The sequence below is a fragment of the Tenrec ecaudatus genome, chromosome 7, assembly GCF_050624435.1.
Source record: "Tenrec ecaudatus isolate mTenEca1 chromosome 7, mTenEca1.hap1, whole genome shotgun sequence".
NCBI lineage: Eukaryota > Metazoa > Chordata > Mammalia > Afrosoricida > Tenrecidae > Tenrec > Tenrec ecaudatus.
In genome coordinates this window covers 70,412,714-70,434,568 of record NC_134536.1, presented here as the reverse complement: position 1 = coordinate 70,434,568, position 21,855 = coordinate 70,412,714, and the positions used below count along the sequence as shown (strand labels likewise).

The 21,855-nt window shown below is 36.6% G+C and overlaps 1 pseudogene; it reads right to left on the bottom strand.

Moving 5' to 3' along the window:
• Positions 1-14,479: 14,479 nt before the first annotated feature.
• On the bottom strand, positions 14,480-15,064 carry LOC142452801 (AP-3 complex subunit sigma-1 pseudogene; annotated as a pseudogene).
• Positions 15,065-21,855: the final 6,791 nt, after the last annotated feature.

Below are 21,855 nucleotides of genomic sequence, written 5' to 3'. Positions count from 1 at the left end.
AAGCACATCCATACATTCCCCGCCCCAATCATTCTCAAAGCATTTGCTCTCCACTTAAGACCTTTGCATTAGGTCCTCTTTTTTTTTTTCCCTTCCCTCCCCACTCCCCCCTCCCTCATGTGCCCTTGGTAATTTATACATAGTTATTTTGTCATATCTTTCCCTATCCGGAGTCTACCTTCCCCCCCTTCTCTGCCGTCCCTCTCCCAGGGAGGAGGTCACATGTGAATCCCTGTAATCAGTTCCCCCTTTTCAACCCACTCACCCTCCACTCTCCCAGCATTGCCCCTCACACCCTTGGTCCTGAAGGTATCATCCACCCTGGATTCCCTGTGCCTCCAGCTCTCATATGTACCAGTGTACAACCTCTGCCCTATCCAGCCCTGCAAGGTAGAATTCGGATCATGGTAGTTGGGGGCAGTTAGTATCCTTTTAAAAAATGTTTGCAGCACTACATTTGACATTGAACTGTTAGAAATTCAAGCCAGACCCATAAGAACTCATGGAATGAAGATTATCATTGCTGACATCCGATGGATCTTTATTGAAAGCAGAGAACACTAAAGAGGTGTTTATTTGTGTTTTAATCACAATGCAATGGTACTAGACAATGTAGCTCCTAACAAATTATGGATAACATTGCAAAGAATTGAGTTTCCAGAACACCTAATTATGCTCTTGCAGAACCTATGCATAAACCAAGAGGCGAGCACTCAGACTGATTAAGGGAACGATGAACGCTTTATGAGCAGTACAGGAACGTGTCATCATTTTTTTCTTTGTGATATTCTTTTACTCTGTACTGTGAGTGAAGAGATGGCAAGGCTAGACTACATGAAAAGTGTGGAGGATCTGCATGGAGGATGGCTCACAACAAGCTGTGAGAAGCAGATACCTTAATACCACTTTCTGGAAGTAACGACTGACGCATCTGCTAATAAAGCCCAAAGACTGCATCTTCCCATATGAGTTACAACTCTATATAAAGAAAACAAAAATCCCCACAACTGAACAAGTAGGCAACATGATAAAAGAAGCAAATATTGGCATTTTCAAGAATTTCATTTTTCTTGAATCCACAATCAAGCTTCTTGGAAGTGGCAGTCAAGAACTAAATGGGCATATTGTATTGGGTAAATCGGCTGCAGAAGACCCAGGCAAAGTAATAGAGAGCACAGATATCCCTGTGAAGACTAATGTGAAGCTGACTTTGGATATGAAATTTCAATACCCTCATATGCATGAGAAAGCTGGACAACGAATTGAGATTCCTGTAGAAGAATTGATACATGTAAATTAGTGCTGGCAAATATTGAAGTACTGTGGATTGTCAGAAGGACAAACATATCTGTCTTGGAAGTAGTACAATCAGAATGCATGTTAAAAGTTGTATGCTAAATAATAATAAAATGAAAACCAAACACCATGTCATCGAGTGTTGTGACTGAAAATAACCCTGTATAGATTTTCCCAGTGCCTAGATTTTGATGGGAGTCCATAGCTTCATCTTCCTTCCATGGGGTCAGTTTAAACAATGACCTTATGATTAGTAGCCGAATACTTTATCCAGAGCACAAGCAGGGGTTCTTAAAAATGATAAAGATATTTAAAATAGATATTAGCTTTTTCATTGAATGACATGAATAAAACTATTATTTCAATGAGTTAAAAAAGGAAAACATTGTCTGCCAGTTTGTCAAACTGCGGTACCTTTTGTTACTCTGATGCTGGAGGTCACATCACTGGTACTGCAAATGTCAGCAGGGTGACCCCACGTGAGCACGTTTCAGAGGAGCTTCCAGTCTAAGAACAGATTACAAAGAAGGATTCAGCTCCTAACTTCTGAAGAAGCAGCTACAGACAGCCTAGCGCATAGCTTATGCATAGCTCGGAAGCATTCTCCAATATTGAAAGCCTAAACACAGGAGCCAGAACATTGATGGAGAGACTGCTGTCAGAGGGATCGCATATCTAAGGGCACTGGATATGTGATTCAAAAGGGAGCTGGTTTCTCGGTGAGGATCCACCACAGAGACGTGAGTCTGGTAAAGCCCGTGGCAGTGGAGCCTTTGGGGTCTTCATTTGCTGATGGAGGATGTGACTCAAGGTAACTAAAAACAGCTGCAAAAATCTTCTACTGATCAGTACTTGGAATGTGCTAAGTATGAATTTAGGAAAATTGGAAGTGTTTAAAAAATGAAATGGCACCCATGAAGATCTACATCTTAGGCATTAGTGGGTTGAAATGGACAGGTCCTGGCCATTTTTAATCAGAAAATCATGTGATAGACTATGTCAGGAAAAATACAATCAAGAGAAATGAGTGGCAGTAATTTGTGTCTATAATCAAGAGAAATGAGTGTCAGAAGGGATCTTGCTAAAACCATTATGAAGTACAATGGCATCTCTGATCACATTATATTTATCCTCCTTCAAAAAAGTCTATTCAATACAACTATTATTGAAATTTATGTACCAACCACAAAATTTTGCGTTGAAAATGGTAGAATTCTACCAACTACTTCAGTTGGACATTAATCAAATATGCAATCAAGATGTATTGAGAGTCATTGATGACTAGTATGGATAAAATTGAAACAAAGATGAAGGGACAGACGTTGAAAACATGGTATTGGTCATAGAAATAAAGCTGTAAATCACATGATAGAATTCTACAAAACCGATGACTTGTTCATAGCAATTATCCCCTTTTCCATAGCACAAAACACAACTATAAATATGGAATTCTCCATATGGAATACAGAGAAATCAAATTGACTATATATGTGGGTTGATACGAGGGAGAAACTCAGTATCATCAGCTACACCCAGACGAGAGGGCGCATGTGGAATAGATCATCAATGTGGGTTTTGAAAAAGCAGAAGAAAACTAAAACAAGTCAGCATGAGCCAAAATCCAACCTTGCTTCTATCCCACCTGGATTTTAGAGAACATCTGAAGAACAGATTTGACACATGGAACACTAATGGCACAAGACCTGTTGAGCTGTGGAAGGATTGCAGGACCATCATTCACAGCAAAGTCTTTACAAAGACAGGAAAGATTGAAAAGTTTAAACTGGATCTCATAAGAGACCCTGAAACTTGCTCTTAACAGTGGAATAGCTACAGCAAATGGAAGACAGGATGAAGTCAAAGAGCTGAATAGAAATGTTGAAATGTCAGATTAAAAGACCGTCAAATATTATGCAGAAATTTGCAAGGACCTAGAATTAGAAAACTAGCAAATAAAGAACATGTTCAGCATATCTGAAATTGAAAGAACTCAAGAAAAAAATTCAGTCTTTGGATTGCAAATTGGAAAGCTTCCCTAAGCAAAATGTTGAATGATGCAGGAAGCCTAAAGAAAAGACGGAAAGAATACACGGCCTCACTGTACCAGAAATAACTAGTTGAGAGTTCACCATTTCAGGAGGTAACATATAAGCAAGAACCAGTGGTGCTGAAAGAAGTACAAGCTTCGCTGAATGCATTAGCTCAAAACAAGGCTCCAGGAATTGACCAAAGACCCTTTGAAATGTTCCAGAAAACTTAATTGCACTGGAAGCAATCACTCTTCCATGTCAGGAAACCTGGAAGGCAGCTCACTAGCCAAGTGACTGGAAGAAATCCATATTTGTGCTCATTCCAAAGAAATATGACCCAATGGAATGCTCAAACTATATAATGATATAATGGATATCGTAAACAAGTAAAATTTTACTCTTGATCATCCAACAACAGTTAAAGCAGCATATTGACAGGGAACTGACCAGAAGTTCAGAGTGGATTCAGAGGAAGACCTGGAACATGGGATATAACTGCTCATGTCAAATGGCACAAATTGGAGAATACCAGAAAGATGTTTACTCATGATTCATTGATGATGCAAATGCATTTGACAGTGCAGACCATAATAAGTGGTGTATAATTTTGAGAAAATAGGAATTCAGGAACCCTTTATTGTGCTCATTTGGAACTTGTACATGGATCAAGAGGCAGTACTGTGAACAGGACAAGGGAATATCGCTGGTTTAAATCGGGATATCTGTACACCAGGGTTGTATCCTTTCTCCACACTCGTTCAAAACATATGCTGAGAAAATCATTAGAGAAGCTGGCATATGAATACAAGTGTGACATCAGGTCTGGAGGAAGGCTTATTGACCTGTGCTATGCAGATTACACAGTCTTGCTTGCTGAAAATATGGAAGTATTTTGCAGCATTTGCTGATGAACAACAAGGATTATAGCCTTCAGTGTGGTTACAACCCAGTGAAAAAAAAGTCAAATCCTTAAACTTGACCATAATAATGTAATGTCATGATACATGCAGCAAAAGTTGAAGTTATCAGAGATTTTCTCTTGCTCGAATCCACAACAAATGCTCATGGAAGAACAGTCAAAAGATCAAACATCAAAACGTGAGTTGCATTTGGTAATCGGCTGCACCAGACTTCTGTGGAGTATTGAAAAACAAGGATGTTGCTACTTTGAGGACTTAGGTGCGACTGACCCAAGCCATGGTGTTTTTAATGGCTGCATACGCAGATGGAATTTGGACATTAAAGATGGAAAATCAGGAAGAATTGAGAGATCTGCATTGTGGTGCTGGAGAAGAAAATTGAAAGTACCATGGGAACAATTGTTAGGCTGGGGCAGAACCTTTCAGTGATTACTTGTGTTATGCACAGGGTCACTCTAGGGGACTTAATGGCATCTAACCACAACAGTATGAAAATGAAGTTATTTACATTGAAAAAAATAGTTACTTATTTTTTAATCACTAATACATATATGAAATGGAAAGATTTAACATGAGTAATTCCCTCTTGGATTATATATTAAAATCTCTGCATCTCAAAGTGCTTTGAAATTGAATGTAAACATAGAAATCCATTTTTAAAATTTTATTTTCTATGATATTTATAGTCAATATATGTAAACATTTCATAATAACCTCATTAATCACCATAACTAAGTGAATTCATGACAAAAGGATGCTCTTCTTCCAGAAAATATTTATATATTTTTATATTAAAACAATTACATTGAAGAAAATATGTAATATGGACTAGTTGTTAACTTATGGGCAACCTTCCAAAAATGTAAGTAATGAATATTTGTTTATTTTACCTAGTAAATTATGACAGGAGATAATAAGACAATACTGAAACGCATGATGCACATATGATGTGTCTTCCTACTTCTCCTTTCTACCTTCATTTTGGCTTTGAATGATAAGTAGTTCTCCCTCTCTCACCCCTGGACTCTTTCTTTTCTGCTTTCTGGTTTCTTTACTTCTGGCCTTTCCCTTTTGTCCCCAAAACTCTGTTGCTCATTCCTTCCCTCTGTTTTCCTTGGTATCTTCTCTAGTATAACATATTTTAAAAGTTGTTTTCAATCTATATCTTTTAATACAATTTTGAATAGCCTTTAAAGTTAAGTAAATTGCTGAATAGAATTCATGAGGTTATTTATGCTGCTATTGTCTAACTTGTCTGCCTTGCCTTCCCATTTGAAAAGAAACCTCACATACCTCATCTCACGCTTCCAATGCACAGTCTAGTTAGCTTGATTTGTTTTTCCATTTTGTTTATACACACTGAAGTAAGCGCATAGATTGCCTTATTTATTGCCTTCATCAAGAATATTAGCTCCTCTGCTGCATAAGTAGATGTCTAGTGACTTTATCTAGTAATTCAGAGGACAAATAGGTCATAAGCACAGAACAACTGTGTTTCATTCCCTAAGCACCTATTAGGGCAAAAATAATCATGAAAGTTTGCTTGTGCAAAAAGGCACTTCATTTTTATAGTCATTTTATCTATGAACATATCCAATAATTAAAATGGTAAAATGTGAAAACAAGAGAGTAAAATCAAACTAATTAATTTCAATATTAAATAACTCTATATTTAAATTTGCATTACACAATAGGATTTTAAAAACTGACATTTTCATTTGTTAAGTACATAATTTATATATCATTAATAAGTTGAATGATGTCAATATGATGAAATATATTTTAAATGATTAATTTTTAAAATCTAATATTGTCACAAATAATCGCACTATTTGCATTTGTTCTTTGAGAGTAAATATATGACCCTCAACTATACTGTTTTCGTATAAAAGATCCATTTGTCAAGATGTTTTCAGTGTGTACTATGTAAAACCAATGCACTAAATTCTCTAAGATTTCAAAGGAGCAAAAGCCCCTAAGAAGATATAGGGGAAAAAATTTTTTAAAAAACTATATAAAATTAAGGTAATAAAATTTTCTGAAAAGTAAATAATTCCCAAAGTATTATCGTTGTACATGTTTAATAGCAACTCATTGGAAATTATGGAAGGACGACACAAAACAAATTGGGAATCTTGAGCTTATAGAAGCCACATAGTTTAAGAGTTAAACAGTGGACTTTGGAGACAGTGTGGCACCCTATCAGACTCAACTGGAAAACACTCTTAAAGGCCAGCACACAGACCTTGAAATATTTATTGGCTTTTCCATTTTTGTCAGTGGCTTTCTTTTTGTTTTCATTATTTTGGTTTGGGTTATTGTTGTTATTGTTTTGTTGGTTTTGACTTCCTTTGTTGTGTTATTTGGCTTTGCCAGGTTTTTGCACTTATTAATGCATCTGCATGTCAGTCAAGATAAGATAGGCGGGATAAATAATTTGGATACGAAAAGAATGGGAGCAATGGTCCTGGGGGGATATGGGAGAAAGGGAAGTGGGTAAAAGGAAGGAGGTGGGTAACCAGCTAGGGACAAGGGAACAAGTGAACTATAATCAATGGAAGGAAGGTCCTAGGATGCCAAGTGCGGACCAAGAGGGAAGTAAAAAGGAAATAGAAGAAAGAATCAGGAGGAAAGTACAAGTACAGAGGTCAAATTTAAGTGTGTACATATGTAAATATATATGACAGGGGAATAGAACTATGTACTCATATCTATATGTTAAGAATTAAGGTTGCAGATGAACGTTTGGCCTCAACTCAAGTACTCACATAACACAAGAACACTTTGTTCTAACAATCTGGCATTCTGTGATGCTCACCTACCTAACAACATCGCTGAAGACAAAATGGGTACATAAACAAATGTGGTGAAGAAAGCTGATGGTGCTCAACTATCAAAAGATACAGCATTTGGGGTCATAAAGGCTTGAAGATAGGCAAGTGGCCATCTAACAGAGCAGCAACAAAGCCCACATGGAAGAAGCACCCCAGCCTGTGTGATCACGAGGTGTCAATGGGATCACGTGCCAGGCATCTAAGATCCAGAACAAAACCATGTCCCAGGTGAAGGGGTGGGGGGTGGGCAGGACATGGAGTGGAGATCCAAGGCTTATCTGTAGACAATGGGACATCCCCTCACAGAGGGGTCACAGGGAAGAGATGAGCCAGTCAGAGTGCATTATAGCACCAATGAAACACACAATGTTCCTTTAGTTCTTTGATGCTTCCTTCACCCCACTATCAAGACATCAATTCTACCTTACAAATCAGATCAGACCAGAACATGCACACTGCTACACATAAGATCCACCAGCACAGGGAATCCAGGATGGATATACCCCTCAGGGCCTACAAGGAGAGTAGAGATACCAGGAGGGGTAGGTGGGGGGAGAAGGGGGAACCAATCACAAGGATCAAACTAGAACCCCTTCCCTGGGTGAAGAACAACTGAAAAGTGGATTAGGGGCGATGGCAGATAGTGTAAGATATGAAAAAATAATCTATAACTATATATGAAGAGCTCCCAATAAAATATTTTTTAAAAATTTAAAAATCTATAACTTATCAAGGGTTCATGAGGAAGCACAGCAGGGGAGGGTGGGGGAAATGGGGAGCTGATATCAGGGGCTCAAGTGGGTAGAAAATGCTTTGAAAATGATGATGGCGGCATATGTGCAAATGTGCTTGCCACACTGGATGAATGTGTGGATTGTGAAGAGATGTAAGAGCCCCCAGTAAAAGTATTAAAAATGAAAGGGTTGAACAGTGAAAGGGAAGCCATGGGGTGAAGACACAGCGGTGCTAAATAAGATAATAGGCCAACAGTTTTAACCGCTCTGTCACCTAACTATGATGAAAGTGGTTTTTATTTCAGACAAAGACAGAATTTTGTGAATTTAATTTTATTTACTTTAGTTTAAAGTTCGGTTACATACAATACATAGACAGGGAAGTGAACAGCATTGATACTAGGGTTTTGCTACATATGTACATGGGTATATTCCAAATAAACTTGCTTTAAAAACCCCTCTGTTATCAGTGGATAGCTTCAGACAAGTTTCCTTGGTAATGGCTTGTCTTTCTTATGATAGTTGATACAAAAAATCCAGTGAGAAGAATGTCTTTTGATAGACTGGATCCTTTCAATTCAAGACAAAGAGGTCCATTCAGAACATTGTGATTACTGTTTTGAGGTAATCTTGAGAGATTTTCTCAAGGACACAAGGAAATTACAGGGGCTTATTGTGATGAGTTTTTAAGAAAAATGAAAGCTGTATTGGTGTAAAAATACCAGGGAAGTCACACTAATGACTTTTTTCCTACAACCTTGCCATTGTGCAGTTTCCCCAGGCTATCCCAGGCCGTCTTATAAGAATTTCACAGGGAAACCAAGCCCCATCCACCTAACAGCTACAATCTTGCTGCTGCAGATTATCATCCGTTCTTCAGAATCAAAGGACATTGAAAAGAAACATAATCTAGGTCCTTTGATGTGACCAAACGGCTATTTGGATATGTTATAAAAGAAAGAGTACACAATTTTCAGGGAAGAGTTAGATAAAAGAAGACATAGCTTCCAGAAGACACAGATTCCAGACATAGAGGTTAGGTCAAGAAATAATAGATTCTTATTTATCATTTTGTCTATTGAAAGTTTTTAGACTATGTAGCAAAGTCTACATTTTGATTTCCTTCATATATTATAGTAAGAAAATATTGCTACTATTGTTCCAGTTGATATACACAAAATTTATTTCAAGCAAAACACAGATATGTCTCTAAGATCATTAAATGGCTGCAGACAAAATTCTCTTGGTAATCTAATTGTTCCACCATTCAAAAAGTACACCTGGGCTAGGGTGAGGTGGGGGCATTTTTTAGTCCAAGATAATATCAAAATTTTGCATGAAACTCAAGCGGACAGCTTCTTAACTCATGTCAATGTGGTGCCGTGCTGGCCCACATCAAGCAACCAGTTTTACATCGATCAAGTGTTTTAAGGATGTTTGAGAAAACCCCAAAGATAATAGAAGAATTAACTAAAAAATGAAAGAATGAATGAAAAATTAGTGAAGAAAGACATGGTAGAAATTCAGAAACTGGTGGAAGAAAATCTTAGAATTACTATCGATATGATAGGTACTGCAGTTGGGTTCTCATTTGGTTCACTGGGTGCCAACAATATTGTGCAAACATCAGCTAGTTCAATGAGCTCATCTTTGGAGGAAGATCAATAATAACAAACAAAATTTTATAGAATATATCAGGCCCTCTGTGAAGCTTCAGTATATCAATATGATCCACAGAGCAAGGTACAATCAAAACAGTGGTACCAGGGAGATTTACTAAGGCAGTTAATTTAAGGCAAGGAGATCAACTGTGAAGACCAAGAAAACTGTTTTTTCAGATTCCGTAAAGTTATCTTGACAGATTTTCTCAACAAACACTAATGGATTACTGGGATTTAAGAAGAAAATAGAAAAAAGCATTGGTTAGAAAAGGCCAAGAAAGTAATCTGACAATTTTTTTATTACCATTACAATGTAGCTGCTCTATCATTGTCGGTAGCAAGGGCTGTCCTATGAATATATTATTGGAAAATCTTACCCTAATTACCCTGTCTGCAACCATGACCTTGTCCCTTCAGTCTTTTGTTGTGGGGTGGTGGTGGTGGTTCCCCACACTGAAAGGATATGGAAAATTAACACATTTGGAGTGTCAAGGATTCCAAAATGCAATTTTCTCATAGGACAAATAGAACACAACATTTTTCAGAAAAGGGTTAGAAAGATGGGAAGACAACCTTAAAAAATTCCCAGATCTAGGTGGATAATATATTAAGAAATAGTACCTTCACATTTCATAGTTTTTGCCTAATAAAGTTTTCTATGATTTCGTAGCAATAACTTTTTACTATATCCTCATATATGTTTGCACACATACCCCCAGGTATACTCAAAACGTGTGTGTCAATTGTTCATATTGTGGTGGTTTGTATACTGATGTGATTCTAGAAGTACTGATGGAATTTTCTTTTTCCATGATGCATACCTTCCCGACATGATTGCTGAAGAAAAATATGTGCATTAGCAAATGTAGTGAAGAAAGCAGATGGTGCCCAGCTATCAAAAGATAGAGCATCTTAAAGGCTCGAAAAAAAAACAAGTGGCCATATAGCTCAGAAGCAACAAAGCCCACATAGAAGAAACATACCAGCCTGTGTGACCACAAGCTGTCAAAGGGATCAGGTATCAAGCATCAAAGAACATAAAATCGTATCATTGGAAATGTGGGTGAGTGCAGAGTGGAGACTCAAAGCCCAAGGGTAGCCAACCGGACACCCCTTGCTGAGGGGTTGTGGGGAGGAGATGAACCAGGCAGGGTGCAGGGTAGCAATGATGAAACATATAACTTTCCTCTAGTTCTTAACTGCTTCCTCCCCTCACTATCATGATCCCAATACTACCTTGCACCTCTGGCTATACCAGAGGATGTGCATTGGTACAGATGGCAACTGGAAACAGAGGGAATCCAGGACAGATGACTTCTCCAGAACCAGTGATGAGAGTGGTGATGCCTGGAGGGTGGAGAGAATGTGGGGTAGAAAGGGGGAACTGATCATGGGACTCTACATATAGCCTCCTCCCTGGGGCAGGGACAGCAGAGAAGAGGGCAGGGGGAGGCGTCGGAAAGTGTAATATATGACAAAATAATAATATATGAATGATGAAGGGTTCAAGGGGTGGGGGGAGTGGGGAGGGAGGGGGAAAATGAGCAGCAGATATTAAGGGCTCAAGTAGAAGGCAAATGTTATGAGAATGATGATGGCAACAAATGTACATATGTTCTTGAAAAAATGGTTGTATGTATGGATTGTGATGAGTTGTACGAGCCCCCAATAAAATGATTTAAAAAAAGAGGTGGAAGGGCAGAAAAAAATAACAGCAGGGTTACCTATAGAGTCCAGGTAACAGTGCAGCTCTCATGCTAACACAAAAGGGAAGAAGGTCCCAGAGGTCTACTTCGAAAAGAACTGGCCTGTGAAAAACTATCAAAAGAAGTCTGATACCGTGCTAAAAGATAAATCCCTCAGATTAGAAGATACTTAAAATAGGATCAGGAAAGAGCTGCCTATGCAAAGTAGCAATTTCCTTAATAATATAGTTAGAGTAAATCTTTTCAAACTTATTTGTACTCTTTAATTTCCCCCATGTCTAAACAGCAGTTGACTGTGGCAGGTGTGTAATACCTAAGGTTTTGAGATGGCGCTTCAGTTCATTGTTTTGAGTTTTGAAACCAAAAAGAACTCAAAGGGGAAAGTTCAGAGGTGACTGGAGTAAGATGTCACTATGAAATTCTTGTAGAGTCAACCATTGATACACTGGAAGAAAATGGAGGTGGGGGCTAAGGTGGGAGAGGGCACTGAACACCGCGGGATTCCTCAACACATCTATCTATTTTCTTAAAAAAATATTCAGAAGGCCAGTAATCATCCTGTAGCCCTTTAGAAAATCAACCAACATCACCCATAAAATCTCCAATCATACAGTCACCTCAAAGCTGAGCTGCCTTCCATTTAACTTGCTCAACATGTCCCCTTGGTAGACACTGCATTGATTGAACTTTGCTCTCTAGATCAGAGTGCCAAGTCCAAGCCTCAATTCCAATTATGATTCATTCCATAAACAATTGGTTTAAATTTTGCTCAAAAGATGGATATTTGTGACTCATTGCATCTATGTTTAATTATGTTTATTTAAAATAATTTATCTATACTGATTAAGTGTAAACATAGTTTAGGGAGATTTTTATGTGTTTCAGCTGACTTATTCAAATATTAACCTTTTACATAAACAGATACATCTTTCAATATTAACAAATTAGTTTTGGAAAACCACCATTAACTAACAACAAATGTTATTCACAATCCGACATTCTATGGATATACCAATTCAGTTTCAGTATCATCACTTTAAAATGTAATCATCATGTTTCTTAGTTTCATCCTATGTGTGTGTTTCTTCATCTTTTCCATATTTCCTTGCCCTTAAAATGTGGTAGGATATGGTTAGATTTTTTATAATGTTCATGATTTGGAGTTGTTAAATGTGTGCTCCTTAGATTGAGGATATGATTTTTGAGGAAGAATAGCACAGCGGTGATGTACCCTTCTAATATCCTAATAAGGGAGTCATGTTTCACTATTGCTGTTATGGCAGCCTAAATCATTAGGTGAAGATGGTATCTTCTAGGTTCTCCACTGTAAACTTACTCTTTTTCATGTTATCTGCTCTATGTGTTAGAGGAAGCCATTAAGCCTAGCCAACTCTCTGAAAGTGAGTAAACCCTGAGTAATACATATCAATCTATGAACATGTTGGGCATATGCTTAACCCGCCACAGTTAATATGTTTAAGATATTTCTTTGAAGTATACAAGTATGCTATTTTGGCTTACTCCTAGTGCATTAATTTTCCACCAGCAGTGGATCTACCTAATGTACTTACTATGTTAGTGTAATAAAAATGATTTTTAATGCATTAACTTACCTTGTTTATTCCACATTTTTTATTTGGAGTCATGTGTTTAAAGATCTACCCCTTCTTTTTAATTTCTTTATTTTGTTCACTCAAAATCTGTACCTGTTTAAGTTCTTTGGTGTATAAGTGAGTATGAACTTAATTAATTAAATTATAATCAAAACTGTGGTTATTAATTTTTATATTTTAATTATTTATTCCAGGTTTGACCATTGTGAAAGTACTTGGAAAGATAAGGCCAGATATGGAGAGTATAAATTAAAATATTAAATCTTATGTATTTTATTAATTATAAGAAATCTATTGAATATTTCTGAGAAAGAATACAATGATTAAATAAACTATGTCTGAGAAAATTTAACCTCGTAGCATTTTTATTCATTAAATTGGAACATAGGGTTGTTAAATTATGTATTGCTATGATTTTCCAATGACTAAGGGGACCTGGTAGCATGGTGGACTAGGCTTTGGACTGCTAACCAGAGTGTCAGACAGTTGCTCTCCAGGAGAAAGATGAAGCTTGCTGCTCCCGTAAAGATGTTCAGTCCTAGAATCCCATCTAGGACTACTAGGAGTCAGATTTAACTCAATGGCAGTAAAGTTGTTTTGTTGTTTGATAAAGTGACTAAAAGACTAGTAATAAGAGTAAAGAGAGGGATACTTTTTCATGACATTATTAAACATGCAACTTTCCTTATATATCTTAAGATATTTTCATGATATTATTTTTTCCTATGTCACCCCAAATGTAATTGAAGCATATGAAAATTATAAACTAGAATAACTATGAGATTTCTAAAAGTTATTAGCTTTCTAAAGCTGCTGTGACAAATTACAACAAACTTAGTGACAAAAAACTACATAAATTTATTTGTACCGTTCTGCAGATCAGAAACCTGATACAGCTACACTGGGTTAAGGTCAAATATCAATAGGATGTATTCTCTTGTGGAGTTTCCTTCTGTAAACCATTCCCTTGTCTTTTTATTTTTAGATCCCTTCTGCTTTTCTTGGATTATGCTTTATTTCTCAATGAAGTCCTTCTCTTGTGGCCATATCTCTGACTCTTCTCATTTCACCACTCTGCTTTTTCTTTTTTTAACAGTGATAAAATATACTTTTATTTACTTTGTTGAATCAGAAGTGCAAAAAAAATCATTGCTAAAGTAGATATCAGACAAACAGAAAGGTGCTGTATAGTCCACTTACCTTGGAGTTTATTTAAACTAAGAGAAAAGGTCATAATGTTTCATGCAATACATACTCGGTTCTTTAAATAACAATGATGATGAATTGCAGAAGGAGTTAAGGAATGATGTACTTGTGATCCATACAAAACACCAACATTTTGGGTTGTACATAATTAGGGAAATATCTCAAATGCTTTTCAAAATACTGTAATAGCCAATACATAGAGGCATGCCAGTAGGTGGGCATAGGAATGCAGTTTAGAAAAGGAAAAAAAAAAAACCAACCAAAACACACAAAAACTATTCAATTTCTTTAAAATCAGGGAGCAAGAGAAGCAACACTGTATTTCACATACTGATTTTTAACAACTTCTCTACAGTACCTTGACTTAAATCCAAGAACAAAAGTGAAGACTCTCCTCCTCTATTTTTGGTAAACAACTGCATGGTGAACTTGGATGACTTTCCCCCAGGATCTTACCTGGGAGGAGCCTTTTAATTTTGTCATTTAAAATAGGACAAGTTTGTCACTTTTATACTGATGTCACAATGTTAATATTTCTTGGGATCTCAGGGAGATTCATATTCTTTACAGCTGCTACCGCACGGGCTGGAGCTCCTGCTAAGCCAGCCTCAGATTTCTCCAGTTTATTCTGTGCATCAATTTGTACAACAATCTCATTCATGCTGGTCTCCAAAACCATTCCCCCCTTCACCATTTCTGCAAGAATATTATGAACCTTATCTACATGGAAAATTAAATCCAGTTCACAGACATTTTCAAAGCACTTGTCTAATGTTTCCATGGATACTTGAATTAGATCTAAAATGCCAAGTTCACTTTCTGAAGAATCCACACAGAAGATGAAATATAATGTTGCATAATGTCTATATATTAGTTTGTTGTCAGATCCTCCTATTAACGGTCCTCCTTCTAGGAAACTACAAACATTTTCATCTCTCTTAGATACCAAATGGAATGTCGCCCTGATGATTTGTTGTTGTGTATGTATCTTCACTGTAGGGCTGGTCGAACTGGGAGAGCCGTGGCTGGCTGTGGTTGTTGAGGATGAGGATAGCCTTGATCATGGTGGGGCCGGGCTACTAGGTGGGCATTAGGGGGTCGGGGAGGAGGAGGGGGAGCCTAGCCTCGGGATCCTGCAGGTGTTCCTTCCCCACCCATCCCTCTGCTTTTAAGTATCTTTATGATTTTATTGGAGAATTGTGAATAACCTTCTGATTGAAATGTCAGTTTATTATTAACCTTAATCCCATGTTCTACCTTAAATTCCCTTTGGTATGTAACTGCACATATCAGGAGGTTATATTGATTAGGATGCAGCTATAACTGTCATTTCGAGGTGTAATATTGGTGAGAGAGTGTATCCTACCTATCACAATAAATAATACAGTTGTTTACCTTTATTAAGGGATAATTTTAATAAATAGTACTTTTGGTTGAAGAACATGTGGTAATAAGGCAACAACACATGAGGAAGATGTTCTATTTTACCAATGAAAGTATACAAGACCAACAGAAGTCTAAAATACTAAATATTTTTTCTTATTTTAAATATTATCTGATGTAAAATTTGACTTATAATAATTTCTAAGTACAAAATTTTACTGTTCTTCCTGTAACTCTCTGTATACGAAATATGATAAATTGATTTTTTTCCATGTTAAATAAAATCCATTTGACTTTCATTAGGCAATAAGATTATTGACAGTCATTTTATCAAATCTATTTACAACCACTTTGGAAAAATATCCAAAGGAAATATTTGTCATTTAAAAATCATCGATAAGATTCATTTAAAATTGTTTTCTAAATTGGATTTAAGCATACTTTTGAAGTCAGAGAAAGAATCCTGAGACCTAGAAAACACTCAATTTATCATATATATCCTTATTTCAATTTAGTACTTATCAACATCCATTAGCAATAAAAATACCAATGAAAATTTGAGAGTAATGATCAACTTGTTAAATGAGATTTTCTATTTTAATCATCCTATTCAAATAACCTGGTACATGATATTTCAATTATCACAAACTAGAATTACCCAGCAAAGTCCACTGTTATCTAAGCTATTCCAGTTCATGATAAACCCATGTGTGTTAGTGTAGAACTGCGCTCCCTAGGGAATTCGAAGGCTGAATCCTGGGAATTAAATCATCAGGCATTTCTATCAATGTGCTTTTGGGCCAACTCTGACCTTCAACTTTTTTGTTAGCCACCAAGAACAGTATCTATTACCATCACCCACCAAATCCTAATTAGAATGAGAAGGATACAATTAATTTGCAGTCAATTTATGGATTTTATTTTCATTTTGTTTATCAAAATTAAAATGAATTTTGTGTTCTTACATGAAGCTGAGTTACTGAGTGTTCAGAAACATGTATGTATATTTTTACGATATGACACAGGGCTATAAGTGTCCATGAAATAATAGATAATCATGAATCTCTGGGAAATATATATGGAATTCTTGCTATGTAGCAATCATTTGGCTATTTTGTTTTTACTTTTGGGGCATTTTTTTTTAAAAAGTAATCTGGAATTGGTGGGTAATCTTTAATTGATGACATTTCTAATCTTGACAACTTTCAAAATAGAAGTTTGCTATCTTGTTACACAGATGCTGCAATTTTGTTGTGAAACTGATCCATTGGTCTTCAGTGGAGTTAATGATACTACTTTCTACCAGATGGAAAAATTTAAGTTTTAAGAACATGCATTTTATCTTAAATGTTTTCCTCAGAACTGTTCTATAGCACATTTACTCATATTTTCTGGCTGAATTAATTCACATGGCGAAGCCTCACACATTGATGTTAATACACTCACAACACTGGGACAACACTTAAACACACGGAAGCCCTGAAAGGCACATGGTGATGTGCATGAATGTATATTCCCCTACAGATATTCGGGGGATAAGTCACAGAGGAACATAATTCAAAATGGCATACTCTACTCTTTGCTCCAAAATATGATCTTTTGTTCCAACAGTAGAAAATGTATATATATATATATATATATATATATATATATATATATATATATATATATATTTATATACATTTCTAGAAAGAATGTTTCTCAAATATCTTAACCAGCTAATTTTGCACTCAATATGAACTGTTTCCTTATATTCAGAGTTATAGAGACTCATGTATTTGAGTCTCATTTATACAGATTAAGAACAGCAAGCTTAGAGAATTCCATATATCTCCTTAATGTCAAAGAGATAATGAATGATAACGATTAGAACAAAAGCCCCTTGTCTTCTACTTCATTTTTCTTTTGTATTAAACTGGACAATATAGAAAAAAGTGAACAAAGTGTTCATGCATTTAGAGAGTACTTGAGTAGAGGCCCAATGTCCATCTGCTACCTTAATACTAAATCTGTACATATATGCACAAGGATCTATTTCCATATATATATATGCCTTTATTTAGACTTCTATAAATGTCCTTTGCATCCTAGCTCTTTCCTCTATTTCCTTTTACTTTCCTCTTCTCCCACTATCATGTTTAGCCTTCATTAGGGTTTCAGTAATTCCTCTCGGTTACATTAACCTTGCTCCAGCCCTACCAGGCTTCCTACACCCTCCTCATGGCCAATTTTGGATCACTTATTGTTCCCTTGTCCCTGAGTTTGGTAACACCTCTCCTTCCTGATATGATTCCTGAGGGGAAATGGAGGCATAAGCAAATGTGGTGAAGAAAGCTGATGGTGCCAGGCTATCAAAAGATATAGCATCTGGGGTCTTAAAGGTTTGCAGGCAAACAAATGGCCATCTAGCACAGAAGCATCAAAGTCCTGATAAAAGAAGCACACCAGTCTGTGTGATCATGAGGTGTTGAAGGGATCAGGTATCAAGCATCAAGGAACAAGAATCACATAATTGTGAATGAGGGGGAGTGCAGAGTGGGGACCCAAAGGCCATTTGTGGGCAATTGGACATCCCCTTACAGAAGGTTCGCTGGGAGGAGATGAGCCAGTCAGAGTGAAATATAACAACGATGATACATACAACTTTCCTGTAGTTCTTAAATGCTTCCTCCCCTCTACTATCATGAGCCCAATTCTACATTACAAATCTCACTGGACCGGAGGATGTACACTGGTACATATGTGAAATGGAAACACAGGGAATACAGGAAAGATGAATTCTTCAAGACTAGTGGTGAGACTGGAAATTCCGGGAGGGTAGAAGGAGGAGCAGGTAGAAGGGGGAATTGATTACAAGGATCTACATATAACCTCCTCTCTGAAGGTCAGACAACATAAAATGGGTGAAGGGAGATGTTGAACAGTGTAAGATATGACAAAATAATAATGATTTGTAAATTATCAAGGGTTCATGAGGGAGAGAGGAACAGGGAGGGAGGGGAAAAATAAGGAGCTGATGCCATGGGCTCAAGTGGAAAGCAGATGTTTTGAGAATGACGATGGCAACAAATGTACAGATGTGCTTGACACAATGTATGTATATATGGATTGTGATAAGCAATGTATGAGCCCTCAATAAAGTTATTTAAAATAAAAGAAAGAAAAATGAAGACAAATAATATAAGACTTTTGCCTTCAGGATAATTCCAATCTATAAAGAACATCTTAGATACCTAATACCCCAAGTGAATATTAGAAACAACACTCAATGAGAGACCATGGCTCAAAGGTTTTGACTTATTATCTTTCTAAAGAAATAAAGCACATGCATGAAATAGCATCTGGAAAGAAATGGTCAAAAGGCCTGGAGTCTCTTTTAACATCAAGGACTCCTCAGGGTTTGACCCTGGGTGCAATCCTTTTTTGAAACAATGTATAGGAATATGAAAAACAGAAGCAAGACGCTTGTCATTATGCCATTCCACCTGAAGCTCAGTCTTAAGCATTTGCAACATCCAGGAACTGCTGTCAATTTAAAATGGGAAGAGCTGGGTTACTAATGGGAAGAATGTCGGTCCAAACCTATGCAGGACACTACCTAACACCCCAATATTGCTGCGCTTCAGTCAAGCAGGCATTCCCAGTCTGTTTTCCAGCTCACACGGACATCTTCCTGAACCACAGCTAGATGTAGTGTCCATGTTTCCTCTTTGCCCTTCTAACAAAGCCATCATCTGGTGCATAAAACTCACCTAACAGTGAGTTTCAGATTCCTAACAGTAACCCATCTCACCCAGTTTCTTTTATTAGTGGGTATAACATTAGCCTCACAACAGCCCTCCTACTAGGTCCTTTCCTACACTGCCTGCCAGCACTGGATAAAGAACTAACGTCCCATCCGTATGCCCCCTGATAGAATCAACAGAGCTCTCTTAGACTGGCTCCAGATCAACTTTTTGGCTTCGCAGTTTCTATGTATAATGAGATCTCCCACTTTGGGGCTTGAGCCTACCCAGCAGCTTGTTTTCTAAAAGTAACAGCCTTGACAGCCCTATGGTGTACAATTCAACTCTTCACATACGAGTTTCCTTGAGTTGAAACATAGAAATATTTGAACTCTGGAAAGGACTGTCATGTGTGGTAAACTAGAGGGTCAGCGCCAAAATAGGATGACCACAAAAATAGTTGCCTCATTGAGTAACCGTCAAATATTAGCTTTGATTTCCTGTCATTTCAAAAGTATACCCTTTATATAACATTATATATATTGAATTTATAATTAATTAAGTACCTTTGTAACTTGGAAAAAAAACACTGGATAGTAACTGATTTATGTTCTACATTTTGAAGTTAGATAGCTTGTTAATGCCAGAATCAAAGTAGACAGCTGACTCCAAATTCAAAGCAAATCAGAAATTATTTTCCGGCAGTACACTGGCTCATTCTGTGTGAAAAAAAGAGATTTAACAGACCAATTTTTTATAAGAATTAATTTCAAAGACACATGTGAACAATGAAGGTTTTTCAATGTTTTCTCAATTGTTGGGTTAATTTAATTTACTTTAGTAATTTATTATTACTAACATTTTTTATTTCCCAAATTATTTTTAATTTTGAATATTTCCTCATAAAATGCAACTACAGGTTTTTAATTATTTAGTCTGAGCACTACATTATGATTGTTTCATGTTTGGAGTAATCCTGTCTCACAAAAAGGGGGCCAAATAATTCTTTGTATATTTGACCTTGGAGAGAGTTTCAGAATAAAATACATACCATTTCTGAAGCACTCTAAGCTCCTTGAAGTTGAATTTGCAATATAATGTAATATCACAGAGATCTGAGAGATTATTTAAGAGCAATGCATTAAGGTAGTTTTTCCTTCAACAGATTAATCATTGACAGAGCCCAGACAATTGCTAGGATGCCGGCACCACTGACAATTACGATGCTGAAGCGAAGACAGTCGGAGCTACACAACTACTTCCTGTAGGTTACCTTGATTCTTTATGACTCCGATATGTATAAATAGAAAGAGGAGAATCGATATACAGACATGAAGAAACAGTAACCTACTTTTCTTAGCTTTAAAAATATTTGGTCATTTCAAACTTCCCACAAATTAGAAAAACTGGAACCAGTCATTTAAAAATGGAAAATCAGATGCTGGTTTGCATTTGTAAAACATTTCCTAAACTTTTATTTACATAATATATTCCATTCCAAATGGTTTTAGGATACAAGGATATAATACAAGCCAATAAGCATAGAGAGATTTTTCAGTATAGATTTTGCCTAGTATTTAGTAAAAGCATCTGATTATAAGGCCAGGTTGTCCTTTTTCTCCATACACAAGGAGCATCAGTACTGTCACTTTTCCTTCTGGTTCTCTAATGATTTCTTTAAACTAGTCCAATACAACTAACTAAATAAGTAAATATAAAAATTAGACTCAGATATTAAAAAACAACTGTATACAAATACAAAATGATATGAGCATTATAATATCATATTCTTAAGGTTAATTTAAAAAGTGTTGCTAAAAATTATAGAAACTTTTATTAAACAAAAATATGAAGTTATTGTTTCTGCACATACATTTCATTTAAGTCTATACCTTCATGAATGCAGTGTTTCCTATTTTCAATTCTTTCTTGAAGAATTCTGTGCCCTACCAATTGTTGTTGTGTCAAAATAACAGTTTGAGCATCTTTGAGGGAAAAAAGTTTCCTTTGAATGAGTTTGGGTAACAAAGAGCTAATAATAAGATCCAAACCAGGAGAGGGGAATGGTTCCAGGGTGTAAAAACTGAATACTCAGTTCCCAGAACGCTATGGACATGGTTGTAGCCCAGAAGCCATTCGCAGGGTTCCTAGTGTGAGAAGACCCTCTGGTGGCTCGTCAGTGCATGTCGACCAGGACGTCAACTGTCTGGATATCAGACAAAGAGCAGTGTGAAGTGGATCATAGCAACTGTACTTAGACTGGAATGTGACACCTCATAATTCGATCTTATGGGCCCCATATAAAATTAGTCTGTATTAGCATAGTCTCTAATTTCTTGCAGATTGCTGGTGGTTTCTGCTGATGGATCCATATTTGTCAGCTGCCCTAAACTTTTATATTTAGTTGTATAGGGAAACTGGGATGAATAGAATTTTGAAGACCAAAACTGAATTAATGGCTACTAGGGAACATTAAAAGAAGAGGGGGGGGGATGGGAATCAACATCTTATGTAAAGTAAAAAATTCAAAGTTGATTGTGGTGATGATTGCACCGTTCATCTTGATATGATTAAACTATAGTGTATTGATTATAGCTCCATTAAAAAAAAAACTAAGAAAAGTGCAACTTAAAAAAATTGCAAACTCTTCCTCTGGTCAGAGTCAATTCAAAAGTCTTTCCTTAGATGTGTGGTCTAATTTCTCATGAATGGATGCTGTGAGGAAGCCTGGGAGCCTGTACTGGGTC